Here is a 17,550-nt window from a genome sequence, read left to right on the forward strand (position 1 = left end):
TTTCTCTCTTTCCTTCTCCTTTCACTGTTTGGTCGCCCTCCCAGTCCCTCCACCCCCTCGCCCCCCTCGCTTCTCCCCGCTCTCTTCAGCTTTGGCAGCTTTCTGTGGCAGCCGGCCAGAGGCTCTGCTATGGATGGACTCGGCACTGAGGGCTAAAATTGTCCGCTGATGTGAACAGGGATAAGGGGAGGTGGAGCACAAAGCCGGAGTCAGGAGGGGGGCTGCAGCAGTTTGTGTCCTGGAAGGTCAACACACAGTATTACCTGAGGAGCCATCAACGACTGTGAAGTGCCAAGTAACTCGATGCACCCCACAGAGTGATGGAGGGCTGTTGTTAGCGTGAGTGCTACACGGTGTTAAAGCAGTGCACTTGCAACACATCTGCTCTGCCTAAAATATGCTTAATTGACCTCACGTTTTGCAAGATGAATAAGGCCAATGGTAATTTCAGATTTTATTTTTGTATCTCATCCTGTGGCCTTCTGAGGAACATCCATCCATCTTCTCCCGCTTATGAAATAATTGTTTTTTTTTTTTTTGTAGGAGTTATGGGATTGATGGCATTCCTGTGTTACCTTAGCTTAACAAAAAGACAGGAAGCAAGGAAGAACTGCCTAATCGGCTCTGTCCAACATCTGCCCACCAGCACCTCTAAAGCTACTAAAGATCAACAAATTATGTGATATCTGTTATATCTCACTGTTTCAGAAAGTTATGGCTTTTTATGGGGCGAAGTCATTGCACAGTTTGTCTTTTTTTAATTCTTTTTTTTATTACATGTTAAATAAGCACAATTTAAAATTTACAAGCTCCAGTAGGTCTAAAAGAGGACTTTTCTAACCTTTGGACAGGACCAGGCTAGCTGTGTCCCCCTTGTTTCTCCCTATTATGCTAAAACAACCACTTGCTGGCTCGAACTTTACGTTCACCATAGTGGCATAAATCTTCTTGCCTAATTCTCGGCGAGAAAGCAAATGTGGATTTTCCCCAAAATGTCAAACTGTTCCTTTAAACATGCAAAAGTCCCATTATGTTCTTCCCATAGTCTGCTGAAGCCAGCTCATTGCTATCTTCCTTTTATAGTGAGGTTTGCAGCACCTCGCTGTTCCTCAACTCCCTCATCCCTGCTCGGGGCAAATAGATAGAGGGAGAGATGGGAATAAAAGAAACTGAACAGAAACACAGGAGGCTAATGGAAAGACAAAGAAAAGAGTGAAAGGAAAAGAACCTGTGAAATATAAGATTTGATTGTTTGAGAGAAAAGCTTTCAGTTTAAGGCTGTCAGACAACCATCCACTCACATAGCACTGAGACAGAGGTGTTAATTTATCCACAAATACCAACACTTGTATCTTAAGCCTATTTAAAAGGTTAATATTTATAGCCTTGGTTCTTAAGCTATTTTATACAACATCAATGACAGATGGTTTTAAATCCCCATGTACTATAAGTTCTAAAAAATGTGGAGACTGTAAAGCAGTATATTTATAATACATGTCCTTCCTCAGAGACCCTCTGCAGAGAATATGACTTGGTGTCAGTGAACTACATTGGCACTGGTGTAGAAGACTTGTAATATTAGTCTATCCCAGCTGGAGTCCCCCCTGCCTGATCCTCGGCCTGAGTTTTAGGACTTTCCATATGGGACATTAGGCTCGAGCATTTTTGTTAAAACTGAAAATAAGTGGCTACCAGAGGTCACTTGAGTGCTCCAGCAAATGTAGAGGAGGAGGTCGCGCTACCAGCAGGATCAGATTCCTTAATCCCCTCCTGCATAAAGTGATACTGTAGGAGAAAAAAAAAACTGGTTGCAGAGGTATTCTTGTTAGCTCCGGTTGTCACCACCAAGGAGCAAAATCTCTTAGCAGTTTTGCTCTGCACCTGTCTTTGCGGAAAATCTGTTCAGAACATCAGGGAGTCATACAGAGGTCGGATCGAGTGATAGGCAGCCTGTCATGCTCGTGATGAAGCCTCCCTGCTCTGTATGATTATCACAGACAGATATAGTCCTCTCAGTAACGCAGAGACTCTCATGTTACTCGCAGATCTCTGTTTCAGATTCCAGAATAGGGGACTGCTGCACCGCTGACCTGGAGTTAGCTCACAAGGAAGCCACTTTCTATTCATACTGTATCACACGTCCATAATCATCTATAATCTTGACACAATCTTGTAAAAGTCACCGCCTTATCGTCTCTTTTGTCCCCTCTAATTCCTCTTCATTGTGCTATCTTTTTTCATCTCCCGCACAGAAAGCCAAATTAATAGATTATCTCCACTGAAACATAAGTGAATTGCCAGATTGCACCGAGCCAGGAGGAATTAGTGATAAGGTTCGGGTGGGTCGAGGTGTTTTACGTGCAGGTGGAGAGAGAACAGTATCCGTTTGGAAGGTGAAACGGAAAAGAAAGCCAATCTGTCTGAATCCCAGGCTAAGACTGAGCAGAGAGCGTCTCACTTTTGCCCAATATGGTATGGAATGCCGAGACACCTCAGCCATGTGATGTGAAGAAGCAAAGTGACTTAGAGGGAGCTGGGGGCTGGCCTTCCTGGACTGTCTTTCTGAGATATTAACCAGCAGTTAAAAGAATCTCTGAACACATGCTGCACATCTATGGTTGCAGTGAATCTTCCAAATGTTGCATCAGAGATCAGAGCGGAGTTGCCTTTGAAGCTTACTTAGCCTCGCTTGAGTGAGAAACACAACGTGAACATGAAACAATGGTGCTAATGAATATTTATGCAGAAAAATATCATTTTTGTGATGTAAGATTTTCACCTGTGAGTGATTTGATCTCCAGATAACATTTTCCTAAATTAGAAATCATGCTACTTTACGATAAGTACGTCTTGAACACACTTCAGTGTTGGAGCACATTTTCATGGGATCTCGTTATATCAAAGAGTCATAAGTAGTGAGCTGTAAATACTTGACTTTTCTGGGGGGCAAACTAGAAATGAACGATACATTGGATAATCCTATGGCTCCATCTAGTGGTGCAAAGGTTAAAATGTTGTTTCTGCTGAGGCTGTGTGATTGTAATTGAACTAAAATTGCACAAAAGTTTCCCACATACCTCTGCAGCGTGGTCTGAATCCTCAACATCAAGGCAGTGGCGTCTTTGCTGTTGCGTTGCGTCACCTGTCAGCTGTGCTGCATCTTCAACAGGGTTCTGATTTTCATCTCTCCACCATCTCTGACCAACTGCACACATAAAATGATGATGTTTTACATGCATCTGAAGCACTATGAATAAATAACAGCGACAGTGTGCTTTCTGCTTAACAGACTGATGTTTTCTTTGGCGTTTCAGGGTCTTTTTCACAGCTCAATAAGACACTAAACATGGTTACATCACCTTGATGCCGGAGTCCATTTAAGAAGCTGCCACTTTATTCCTGTTATAGTGTCTTAAGGATGCAAAACAGTGTTAAATAAATTGAATTTTCATATTCTCTATATCTGTGGTCGGTGCTGCTTTCATGCAGCACTGCAACTCCCAAATCCCAAATAATAACATCTGTTCATAAGGGGAGTTAGGCGTCTCTGTGGTCTTAGTGACCCAAATACATCAAGTAGCATCATGATGAAGGATCACATACTGTACCTTCTCTGTCTGCATGCGGCTTTCTGGCAAACAGGAGGAATATATTCTGTACATGCACGGCTAACATGTAGCAGGCAGTGACTTAACATATTAAATATTTTCTTGCTTGATGCAATAACAGCGCCTCAGGGTTGTTGTCACATTTATCAAACGTGCAAGCAGTTTTTACTAAAGGACACTTCTCCGCTTAAAAATAAGATAAGATAAGACAAATTTTTATTATTCCCCAGGGACATTCTTGTGCCAGATATTGCTCAGAAAAAACAAAGCGACGTAAGATTACAAATGCAGTCCTCAGTAGAAAAGCAATAAGATACACAGTAAGTATGATGCATTGCTGAAATAAAATAAGTAGGCTTAAATGCGACTGGAATAAAAGACAGAAGCAACGTTGGCAATGATACTGAGGTAATAAGTAATGTCACACATGATAATGAAATATCACACATGAAATAGGAATTTTGCATCTGAATAATGGAATATTGCAATATTGGAGTTTTAATTGGGTAAGAAGAAAAGAAGCTACATATTTATTGGAAACACCTTTTTTTAAATGCAAATATTGATATTATGATTAGGGATTCACAATATATCAGCTATGCGGTCTAATTTGGCATGGACTTCTTTTGAATAGTTTTCACGTTCTCACAGGAACAAATATTGAATATCGAGATCGGTAATATCGGTTATCGGCAATATCAGAAATCTTAATATCGGATATCGGTATCAGCCAGAAATGTTAATATCGTGCACCACTAATTATGATCATTCAATATTACAGGAGGTAGTCGATCACAACACAGGGGGCTAAAAACCTCAATGTTGTTCCTACCTCTGAAGGAGCTGTTACAGTAAGGCACACCACAGGATCCAGCAGCAGACAAATAGGACAGGTTTGGAGACTCGGCAAGGGTTTCTAACCTGGGTTCAATGTTGCCCTCCTACGCATAAATAAGAGAACAATTCTGATTATAGAATTAAATCACAAACATCAGCCAAAGTTGACTAGTGAGTCTCTCTTGGTACCTCGTCCATTGTGTTCCACTTCAGATTGATCTCTGCTGTGTCTGTAGACTCTGTCAGGCCAATTTTAACTCTCCTGTCATCTGGAAAGCCTTTCCTCAGACAGGACCTGTCATCCAGAGGGCCTCCTTCCTCCTTCTCTCTGTCTTGAGGAGACAAGCTGTTTGTCTTCCTGGCCTCGTTCAGGTCCGTCAGAGTCACACCCTGCAGGATGTTCATGGAGCCTCGTATCTGTCAACAGTCAAACACTGTGTATTAAAAAATAACCTGGTTACAAGCCTGTTGTTTTTATACCTGTGTTGACCTGCGGGTTTGTCTGGCATGGCGGGACTTTGCTTTCCTCTGAGACTCTGCTTCTTCATCCCGAACCGGGGTCAGGTACAACCTGGGATAGTAAAAAAACACACAAGTACGTAGATTTACAAGAGAGATTGTAACATTAGGACAATGTACATTTTCAGGAAGTTCTGATCTGGAAAATATGAAAGACAGATACAGGTAATGATAACTAAAATATATAATAAAAACTGAAAAATAATCAACAATGACAACACTAAATGGGAAGCTAATTTCAATGTAAAAATACAAAAAGCTAAAACAAAACCCAAAACATTCTAATATGTACATAATTTATAGTGTGTGCATCACTGAATCCTTCTTAAAGGTGTAGAACAGCAAGCAAGAACGATATAAAAGAAAATACTAAAGGTCTTAAACTCGGTTTGGAAACAGACTGTCTACAAGGTAGGGCCATGAAGTGAACAATGCATGACCCACCATTTTATTCTTGCATTCTTCCTTCACAAATCACCAATTTAAGAAACAACAGCTAATATGCAGCGAACACGTCGATCATCATGTTGCTAATTTTACACAATATAAAATATAATTTCTAAAAATAAACACAACAGCACTTCCTACTTCATTTCTTGTATTGTGACCTTATGCTGTATTAGCACGTGGAGGCTGCTCCTAATTTGCACTTTGAATAATCTTGAATACAACTAGAGATGCAGGATGCTTTGAAAAGATTCAATATACCTCAGCGGCTTCGCAGACACAAACAAAGAGCTGAGCAAGCATCAGTGGCGAGGCTCATGTTTTACCCACAGCCCCTCCTCTGCTAGGCTTTTACAGGTATTGATCTGTCAGTTGTGGAGTCACCCTGAATACAGACTGAGCTCCAGTGGGCTGGTCAGCAGCACAATCTACTGTATGTGATGTACAAAGCTTACAATATGGACTCCATGACTGTGCACAGGTCCTGAAACCACAAATGACACAGTAAAATAATCAAGAACAAAACAAGTTGCAGATGCTCAGAAACAGATTCAATAATTGCAAAATTACATTTTAAATCTTGGTTTTATTCATCTACTCCTGAAAACCCAAACTCAAATACAGCTAACTGCTCCTCTTAACCCACTTAATAAAACATTTATAATTAATCAGCTAAAGTAGTTGCTTAGACTAACAGCCTTAAGCAAGTGATTACTAATGTACATTTAAAAAAGCAAATCAAGTGATCAAAGAGAAGAAATAATTTCGGGCCCCCTATGTACCAAACCTCCAAGCTCACAGAGGCCTACAGCACCTGTTCAGAGCATAGTTATTCCACATTAAGATGACAAACAACAGGGCTTAGAGCTCCGCCAGAATGCAAGGTTGTTAGACTGGAATTCGTAAAAGGAAATTGGCAAAATAAGAATCCAGAAATAGAACAGCATGACTCAGGCACTGTGAAACTTACCTGGGAGCAAATGCTTGCATGGTCCCTGTGGAAGGTCAGAGACTGAGGCACTGCAGCAGTGATGAGAGGGAGAGGCTGGAGAAAATGACTCTCTAACCGGCTAGGGTGGAGAGAAAGGGAAAGAGGGGGGAAGAGAGAAAGAGAGAGAGGCACTTCCTGTCTGGATAATGCCTACACAATCAATATAGACGTTCTGTCTACCAAGGTCTGATTCAAGCAAGTCCACTGTCCAAGCGTCAGGTCTAAATGTAGGCAGCAAACACATTTATGCTAACAGCATTAGACCATTTATTTGAACAAATAATAAATCAGTAATAAGGAGACTCCATTAGATTTCTATTTGCTAAAGACTTCCTAACAGAAAATGAACACAATTATGCACTCGTTCATCCATTTATTCATCCATACACTGCCATACAAGCCTTATCCAGCCTATGCAGAGCAAACTCAACTGTATTACAGCTGTAGTTACAGTAAAGTACTGTTTAAAATAAATCCTTCTGTCTAGTATTGTAGATTCTACCAACTTGAAATAACACTTTGTTCTTTGACCAGCATTCTAGTTATAACGAAAATGTAAATATTAAGTTTACTACTCGATTGCATCATGACATCCACATTTCTTACATTTTTTTGTGCTGCAACTACAACCACTGTTTCTTTCCAGGAGGATTACAAAGTAAAGAAAAGAACATCAATCATGTTGCAGCTTGTTGATTTAGAGCGACTTTATCCTCTTAAGACCTAGATTAAGATTTTGGGTTATTTTGCCACAATAGTTCATTTATTTTAATTTATTTTTATTTTTACTATTATTATTATTATTATTATTATTGTTGTTGTTGTTGTTGTTATTATTATTATTATTAGTGTATTTATCTTTTTTATGATTTTTATTTCAGATATTTAAAAATATATATATTTAATATATTTTTTAAAATGTTTTATTCTCTTTGATATTTGATCAGATCAAATATCAAAGAGAAATAAAAAATACATATCAAACAAGAGCTCAGGTCTTAAGAGGTCAAAACCTGCTGGGTAGTTTCTTCTGTCACATCTTTTAAACATGCATATTTTTTAATGCCATTTTAATTTGTAATGAAATTAATATTTCATGAAAACCAAACTGTCTTAGAGCAAAAATGTAAAGTGGCATGAAATAGAAATTCAAACAAAGCACCTTAAAACTGTACTTAAGTAAAAATACTTAGTTACATTCTACCAGTAGGGTTCAATATTACAATAATGTAATTTAAACATGTTAAAGGCAAATGTACAGGTGTGACCCCTAATGTGTTTAGTTTAATATCAGTTAATGTCTGTGGCCACCACTAAGGTTGCAGGATTGTTTCCTTGCACATAACAGATGCATGTGTTGTTATCATATTAATAAATATGTTCAGTTGCACAGATCATCATACATTTCCCCTCACAGTGTTTGTACGTTATAATCTAAAGTATTAGGGCAATTTTCTAACTTTTTATTATTGTCAACAAGTCCAGTTAAACATATAAAATCAGTACTTTCTAACCTCAGCTGGTGCCAAGCCCACATTTTCAAGCTGGCAACTTCCTAAATCTTTAAAAAAAAAAAAAAGGATGCCAAATATCTAATAAATAATGTCTTATGTGAGCTTGGTGCTGCAGTTTCTTTTGCGCAAACAGAAGTAAAGAGTTGATTCTCTGGTATTCATTGTGTTCATGGTAATGACAGAGCATGCCACTGAGCACAATGCAACAGGGTGGCTCAAGATGTCTTTTTAAAAATAATTTTAAGCAATACTGGAGCACTATGTGATAGCAATAGGCTCTTGGGACGCAGGCACTATTTATTAGTTGCATCATTTCATTGATGATTTTGTTCTTTTGATGGGATTTGGCAGCAATAATTGAATTATGGCAGCCTGTCCTTTAACAAGAGGCTCAGGGTTTTATCAGCAGGTGTTCATTCTCCAGCATCTCTGCGATTCTAACAACAGCAGCACAATCCTAGTAGCAACGAAACTAAAAGAGCATCTTGCGACCTCGACATTCTCACCATAAAAAGATCAGACAGCACAGAATCAAGCATTCAAAAGGGAAAGAACCGGGGTTTATTTTAAAAACATGTGAAGTGTTGGACTGACAGTAACCACTGCCTTGGCAAAAACAGTGCATTCAGTGTCAGTTTTAGTAAAAATGTACAGAAGTATCTAAAAGTCTTACTACACTCCCAAGAACTTATCAGAAACATACGCCGTGTTTGTGAAACATGAATACACACACATCTGTCATTTCTCAAAAGAGGTCATTTTATAGCAACATATCTGATATTGAAGTCCTTGCCCTAATCACAGGGATTCAACATGTTTTTGCATTATTTGAGAATTCACATTATTAAGGTTGATTTCAGAGCATCTCAGGGAAAGTTTTCTGATGTGACTGTGTGTTTTGTCCTTTTTATTGCCCCATTTTCCTTTCCAGACACGTTTAGCAGGGTAGAAATGGTGACTGTGGAGGTAGAGGCACAAACATCGGCAATCCTCGCTCCTCCAACGGATTGCAGTGTCCTGGCAGAGTTTGGATCCATGTTTAGAGTCAGTGTCCTGCTTGCAAAGCTTCTCTTCTGCACCACCTAAAGGTACAAAGTGTGAAGTGATTCTGCAGAGTCAAGTGGTGATTCTGTTTCTCTTGCAGTTGAACCTGCACATATGAGCTATTTCTGTTTGTATACAACTTCTCCTGTGGCTTTCTGCTCACCAAAGCTCCATGTATACTTTCAGTTACTGTTTTCAGCAGCAATGTTTCGGTACCATTTGGTTAAAAGACTAACTTTGTCATTTAAAATGTGACCTGAAAACAAGCTGTCTTCTGACTGAATGTGTTGACTTTGTACAGTGTGTTGATATTTAGTTATTGTGCACAACTTGGGTCTGATCACGGTTTTGAATGAAAATGACCTGCAAACTGCTGTAAATCAGCTGCAGTTCAACGCCGCAAAAGTTTTCCGTCCATGTGGAAAACCATTAGTCCCTGAGGTGCTTCACTTAAGCTACGTTCACACTGCAAGCCTTAATGCCCAATTCAGATTCCTTGCTCAGATTGATTTTTGTTCTTTTTTTTAACTAAAGTAGACATGACACGCAGCACGCTGTCGTAAACACGAAGGCCTCTGAGATCAGCGTTCACGGTTTCATTGATCAGTGGATGTGCAGTGGAAGCCTGCGAGTTCATGAGAAGTGTCATGCTGAATATTTATGAGGTCCAACATCTCACAGTCTCTCCACTGACTATATCCATCACAGCTGTCCTTTATTTATTTTTTTTGTATTCAGAGTGACTCCTGCTAGCAAAGTGTTGTGATGATTGTCGATCTAGAGCGGTAAATTCCAGACTGAGGCTGCACTGCAAGAAATCAGACTTGATTTAGGACCACATGTGAAAGTTGCTCAAATCAGAACTGAAAAAGGCTACATTCAGCGTGATTTGTGCTGATCACACTGTCACTACCACTAATTTTTTTAAAAAACTAATCTGAGTCACATATGAGGAAGAAAAACAATAAATTAGACTTTTGCTTGCAGTCTGAATGTAGCTGTTTTTTTCTGAAGTTAATGCATGAACTATCTGATGGTATTTGCTAACGATCCTCGAAATGAAAGTATGTATTTATTTATTTACTTTTTTCATAAAAAGTAGTAGAATATTGATCTTGGAACCAAACAGTTCTTGGCAGAGGACTCAGGCTTTTAGATCACATCACTGTATCTGAAAATACTACAGGTGTGTTCTGTCTGGCTGGAATTGTAATCAGTTAAAAAAGTGCAAAAAAAGAGACAATGACCCAAACTATATTAAGCAAACCTCCAGTTTTTAAGCACTTAACCACAAATATGCACTTAAGAGTAAAAAAAAAAAAAAAGACAATCTTACTAACTACAGTATGTAATATACTTTAAAAACATTCAGGAATTGCTCTTGTTTCACTTATCAAAGATGCCTTTCTTTTGTTTTGTTTTTTTGCGAGCTCTAGAGTTGGCAGTCTCGCCTGTGTAAACATACAAAATAAACTGCTGCTCTTTTTCCTCATGATGCATTTCAGGCAGTGACAAAAAGAAACATACTTTTGTGTCACCATGACAGGCATTATTTATGGCTTCAAGTGCACTGATAAATCAGTTTACGCATTGGCTTTTTGTTATTTCATTGGCTTTTGGTTTTCCAGTTTAGTACAGAACTTTGACCAAAACAAAAAACAAAAAAACAAAAGTGTGAGTTGTGAAGAGTGGAAATATTCTCTCTAGAAACACAGGCATTGTTTTTATGGATTAAGGCTTTTGAGGTTGTTACTGGCAGGTTAAACCCTGAATGACTCACTTCCTTACTAGACAGCCATCTTAGATTTTGAGGTACGAGTTTCAGTTCCGACTCCAGCATAGTGACTTAATTCTTCTGAGCAGGTCCGCCTTTCAGAGAGCAACCACACGATGAATACTGCACCTAAACAACAGCAATCAATAATGCCTTCCTACAGTATTTGTCATATTGTAGACAGTGATGTTAGTCTGAGAAAGTTCCCATTCTGCTTGACGGATGTTTCGGGCAACATGGACTCTGTAAATAAAAAACAAAGAAGACATTATGAGGGATAGTTAGAGCACAACAGTCTAGTCAAAAACAATATTTGATTTATATCTAATGCAGTGATGTCAATAAATCCATTTTTCTTACATTTGTCCTCAGGTAAAGCATCATCTTCTATTGCCTCATCCTCCTCCTCCTGTGGCTCCTCCTCAGCTGCTACGTCCTGCTGTTCTTCCTCTCCTTCTAAGACTTCTTCCTCTACATTAGGTTGCTCCTCCTCTGCTTCGGATGCCGTCTCCTCTTCCGTTTCATCGTCTTCTTCCTCTGCAGCCTCCTCCTTCTCCTCTTCTGCTTTATGGCTCTCCTCCTGAACTTCCTCTCCGTCTAATCCAGCCTCTTCATCAGCTACCTGGTTCTTCTCTTCGGGTGTCTCCTCTTTGACATTTTGTTCCTCCTCTTCTGTCTGTGCTGTGTCTTCCTCCTCCTTTTCTGACACATCAGCTGACTCCTCTTGTTCTGGCTCATCCTCCGTCACTGCCTCCCCATCCTCTGTTTGTTCTGTCACAGAGTCATCAAGAGCTGCTGCTTCTTCTTCCTCTTCTGCCTTTTCTTCTTCTTCAGCTGGAAGAAGTGCTTTTTCTTCTTCTTCTTCAGTCACTCCAGCTGTCTCTTCTTCAGCTGCTGGAGCAGTTTCTTCCTCTGTCTGTTCAGCAGGAGGTTGAGTTTCTCCCACAATCTATGACAAGAAAGACAACATTAGACCACAGTAGACTGAATCCTTGACAGGAAGTCATTTTCTGCTGAGCAATCTGGACATCCAGGTGTCTCAGTAAACACGACATGATTAGGATGAGACACAAAACAGAGATCTGTGCTGTATGAATACAAGTATAGATATGAATCCAACTGAGAATTCCTGCCAGGCAATTAGCTCATTCAAATGCACGAGATGAAAATCTCATTATGGTTCCCGGTGGACACACGGTGAACAGAAATAGTAAAGAGACCATGTGCGCTGACAGGATGTGTGCTGAGGCCTGTCAGGCATTTTCTGCTATTATAGTTCAAGTATAATCTAATCATGCACCACAACTGTCCACTTTGAAAACATACTTTTATATCTTGAAAATGGAGCATACTTTCTTTACATCTATGAGCTCAATTTAAATAGTTGTTTATTTATTTTGAAGAAAATTATGTTTTTAATTTGGTAACAGACCTCTGATTTGTTCAGAGGTTCAACCGGCTCTTTTGATGACTTGGATCAAAAAAAATTAACAATCAGAACTCTGTTGAAATGTATTAACATTAATAAAAAACAAACAAAAAAACATTAATAATAAAACATATATTTTAAAAACTCCAGTTCATAGGTGATCTAATAAATCCTTGGTTTTGTTGAGTTTTATGTTTTTTTTCATTTTATTTTTTTATTTTTTGTTAGCTCAAACTAGTCATGGTAATCTCCAGAATTATTTATGCTGTGGGGTTTTAGCCTTCATGTGAGTGTGCTTGGTTGTCTGTCTCTGTAGCCCTGTGATAGACTGGAGACCTGTCCAGGGTGTCCCCTGCCTTCACCCTAAGTCAGCTGGGATAGGCTCCAGCCTCCCGCAACCCTAGTGAGGATTAAGCGATGCATAGCTAATGGATGGATGGTCATAGCCTTAATGTCTAAATTACTTAGGTTAATCTCCACAATCAATAGCACTGTATTACTCTAATGTACGATAGTCAGGTAAAGTAGTATTTTAAATATTTTTGTAGGGTTCCAATATTGAAAGTTTTCATTCAATTTGTAAAAGCAATTATATTATTCTCATTTTTGTTGTTGTTTTTTCTTTTAATGGAAAGCTCGTTGGCACATGCTGTACAGAAAAGTGCTGACTTGACTTGTGTGCAGGTTACACAAGTCATGCAAGTTTTTTCAAGGCTGCTTACAGCAACCTAAACAACTGCCGTGTCATATTACTCCATGTCAACCAAATATCCCAGATGTGCCACTCTGGTGCAGTTTGCCTAAACCACAACGAAACATGTACTAACAATTTACCTGACTTGGAAACAGTATCTGCGTGAAGGAGTGTAAAGAAGCAAAATTATAATTTAGTCCTGTGATCAGGTTAAATCTGACTGACTGGTGCGTCGGTTACCTGTGTAACCTCCTTCTGTATGCTCTCCAGCTGAGCCCCAAGTTCAGAGTGGAGGCTTTGGGCTGCTGAGTTCTGATCTTGCAGACTCTGACGTACCGTATCGAGCTGCTCCTCAACACTGGCCTGCTGGAGCTGCTGGGACTGTTCATTTTTAAGCAGCTCTCTGAAAGACAGAAGATACCCACAGTGAGAATCTGTAAGTGGACATCATTGTGTCAAATGATCCTTCAGGCAGTGCAGAAAATGAGTCCTTTCATAATGATATTGTATTAACTGTGTAGCTCCATGAAGCCTGAACCTTTACTGTTATAATATTTTGCAAAAAAAGGACCCACGGTCTAATTGCATTGCCTACTTCAAATCTGACATGGCAACAATAGCCTGTGAACCACATTTCCCTGATGTTTTCATTAGCTTCAAAGAGTGCCCATTTTACATACAAAGAAATTCTTACACAAGCCATTCATCTCCAAAACTTATCAATACAAAAGGAAATGTTTATACAGATCCGGACAATCTCACAGTGTGAATATGAGGCCTACCAACACTGGCACAGTGTAACACAGAGACGCAGACAGAGGCAGCCAACAGGGCTTCCACAAAGTCAACATAAAGTTATGGGTCAGAGGAGGTGAGCTATTTTCTCTCCAAAAGCTGCTGTTTTCTTTTGTCCCCAACCTACCTGACAGTAGTCATCTCCAGCATGCTGGCCTCCAGCTGAGCCTGGTGGGCGCCCAGCTGCTCCTTCAGTCGGAGCACCTCGGCAGCCTGCCCGTCCACGGTGGCGCTCAGCGTGGCAAACTGACCCGCTCTCTCGTCCAGCTTCAATTCTGCTTCTCCCAGGCTCCCCGTCAAGACCTCGACCTTCTGGGACAGCTCGCCGCTCAGTGAGGCCAGACCCTCCACCTGAATCCTGACACCCTCAAACTCCTCGTTCTTCCCCTTCAGCATGCTCTGCAGCTGGCTCAGTTGCTCCAGAGACACCGTGGCTTGCTGCATCTCCGCCAGGCGGGCTTTCATCTCTGTGTGGAGCGACAGCACCTGGGCGGGGAGGTCGGACGTCTTGAGCTGTTCGGCCGTGGCCAAGGCCATGCCCACCTGTTTCTGGGCCAGTGCGTAAGACTCCTCAAGGGCATTCAGGCGGGCTTCCACACTCCCAGAAACATGCTGCTGCAATGAGACGCACAGAGGTGTTGCTGAGTCAAGACGAGTGACTCCAATTTGCACCAAGTTGGCGCTTTGACAGTCTCTTAACATAACCTATTATGAAACGATTTTGTTGTATTTTAAGTTGTGAACAGCCAAGGGCAGTTTTATGGTAATTTTCCATGTTCTTTATAGTAATTAACTCATATGCACTACATTGCCTCCTCCATTACCCTCCATTGTAGGGTGTAATAAATCAAAGTAAAATAGTGAATAAAATAAATGGAGGAGAGTTAAACACTGAGGTCGATACACTACTCAGCCCTGAAACTACTGATGTGTGCATGAGCAGCAGGAGCAGTCATTTCTTAGAATCCTGTTGGCCAGGATTGTTTAAATTCTCTCTAAATTACAACTCCAGTCAATCAAATAAATGCTCGGAGGAAGAACATCTGTTTTAAACCAATCAGTAAGAGTCTGATCATGCATTAGGCATTCGGTGAAATTTTATTTTCCTATAAAATGCAGAGTGAAGTGACGAGATGTTAACTTCCCCCTCGCTTATGTTCACCAGGAGCCAGTCTTAGATCAATGAACCGACGGTCGCGCTTTTGCAAAGCTGCAGAGCTGGATTGTGCAGCAATTCTGCATAATTGTTTTTTAATTAATTTATTTCTCCGCAGCACCCTTGAACTTTGCAGATTCATGAGTCACTAAACAGTTTACTGCTCACACAGGAAATATTTGCCAAACAAGACCGAGCTGGCAGAGCTGCTGTTATGCAAAGTTTTTGCCACATTGACTTTCCTGAACTGAAGGTGGGGTTGCAGAAGGCTGCCTTCCCTCGGGAGCAGATTTATGTAGGTTAAGTATTTTTCAAAAATCCTGCTTAACGTCCTACAAGTGTATCCTGGATCTTAAACGTAGCTACGCGAAAATATAGCTCAAGGCAGCTACAAACCTATACTTAGTGACTGAAGAGGTTCATGCTTATACATTAAACTAAGAATATGTGCATTTGTTGAACTCCTAACACTATTAATGGTGCTTATATTTAGAGATACAGTGTCATTTCAGAAATACAAGTGGAACAAAGCTCACTTTCTTATCTACAAACTTTCAGATGCCCCGTAAACAGCCTCTGAACTGGTGTTCAGTATCAAAAACACAGACTAAATTTAGCCTTGGCACATTACTGTGTGGTTTAATAGTATTTGGGCAGCATCTTCTGCACAACGTTGGAAGCATAATTACTATAATACACACTTTCCACTGAGAATTAAGATGAAAATATTGAATATATGTCAGTCAGAGAGAAAGCCAGTGTCCGTGCATGTGCAGCTCCTGAATAATCCTCATTACAAGCGCCAGCAGCTGTGTGGATGTTAGAAATAGCAGCGTTTTGTACTCACTCCAGTGAGGCCCTTGGCATTCTGAAATCTGATAGAGGCCTGCAACTTTCCCTGCTTGCCACTGACAACGTGCACTATGGACATGTGCTTGAGGCCTTTTCTTATTTTGTTGGAGTGTTTGTTTAAATTATAAGCCCAGGGAAATAAGGTGCATTCATAACAGGATCTAGGCCATGACAATCTGGTGTTGCTAGTGGCTGCAGGCTGACAGGAGGAGGGGGGGATTCTCAGCAGGGAATTTAACTAGTTTATCTCCTTACCTTATTACTTGACTGTCTCATCTCTTCGTGGGAGGACTGTAGTTTCACTATCTTCATCTGCATGCCCATGAGATTGTCAGATAAGTAGGTTAAAGTTTGGTGCTGCTGGAAACAGAACCACGCTCCAGTGGCACCTCCAATTACTATAATGAGGAATAGAATCAACAGAAGCGCGTAGTTGTTTCCTCCAGAGCGCACTTCTGTCTCCATGACTTCATTTTTGAAAAAGTTATCTTCATGTTTGTGGTTGTTTTTTCCTTTACGATGCCTGGCTGTCATTCTGTTTTCTTTTTTTTTTTTGCCTCTACTTACAAAAGGACACAATGTTCTCGCCGGGCACAGAGGTGCTAGTCAAGGAGTCGGTGGGTCACAAAAAGAAAAAGAAAAAAAAAAAAAAGGAGAAGCCTGAACCTTGCAGCTGGAAGCGGTGATGTGTTTCCTCTCGGTTCAGAAGGCTCCTTTAAAGTGACGCTGCGCGGCTCGGCCGGGTTCCAATCACCGCTCAATGAAAGTACCGAGACGCTGCAGAGAGCTTCCCGATGAAGAGGTAGAGCTGAGGATGAGGAAAGGGAGGCGTGGACCCAAGGTAGCGTGTTTTGTCCATTCAGGAAGCGCAGAGGAGGAGCCGAGCTGCTGCCACACGCTCAACCAGCCACCATGTGCGCTGCTGTCACCCTAAGGCGACCCTGCAGGACCACTGGGTGCTATTTTTTACTGTGAGGCCTGAGCTTGTGCATGTGGCCTGCAGGAAGCACACGCTTTGTTTTTTTCCTACATAGAGCAAGCCTGGATTATAAGAAATCCAAAATATATATATCTTCTTTATATTCTACTCTTTAATGTAGGCTAAACCTGCACAGCTCTTTTAATTCGTGGCATGTTCAGGGCCATGCTCACACATATTTCTGTTAAAGGTCACCTTCAGCTTCTAAGTTGTCAACATCTGCAGCTGCTTCACTTCAATCTTCAGCCACAAATTCTCTCATCTTTACAACACTTCTTATTTTTCTTTCTTTCTTTTTTTTGCAGGATAATTGTCAGATGCTTTCAATGCAATTCAATTCAGTTTTATTTTATACAGTTCCAGTTCACAACAGATGTCATCTCAAGGCACTTCACACAGTAAGGTTTGCAAAATGTATAAAGAGAAACTCAATAAATCCAAAGTTTAATAAGGAAACCCTTTTCACACTGGTGAAAAATGAAACAGAAGAACTAGGTTGAGGGACGTCTGCCGTCTGCAGGTTAAAGGGGTGAGAGAACGGATAACAGATAAACAACAGACACATAAGAGATGCTTGACAGCAAAGTCATTAGACCTTCTTGGAAAGGGTCCATGAACATATACATAATGCATTTAAACATATTTTCAAAATGTGATATTATGTATTTATTATGTATATTGTTTGAAAATTGAAATGCTAATGACAAGAAATTACGTGGTATATATTTGACAGCGGGCTGCAAGGTGGCACAGTTGGTTAGCACTGTTGCCTCGCAGCAAGAAGGTCGCCGGTTCGCATCCCGGTGGGGGCACCGGGATCTTTCTGCGTGGAGTTTGCATGTTCTCCCCGTGCAGCGTGGGTTCTCTCCGGGTTCTCCGGCTTCCTCCCACACAGTCCAAAAACATGTTGA

Source organism: Stegastes partitus, unplaced genomic scaffold (assembly GCF_000690725.1).
Source record: "Stegastes partitus isolate 25-593 unplaced genomic scaffold, Stegastes_partitus-1.0.2 Scaffold4, whole genome shotgun sequence".
NCBI classification, from domain to species: domain Eukaryota; kingdom Metazoa; phylum Chordata; class Actinopteri; family Pomacentridae; genus Stegastes; species Stegastes partitus.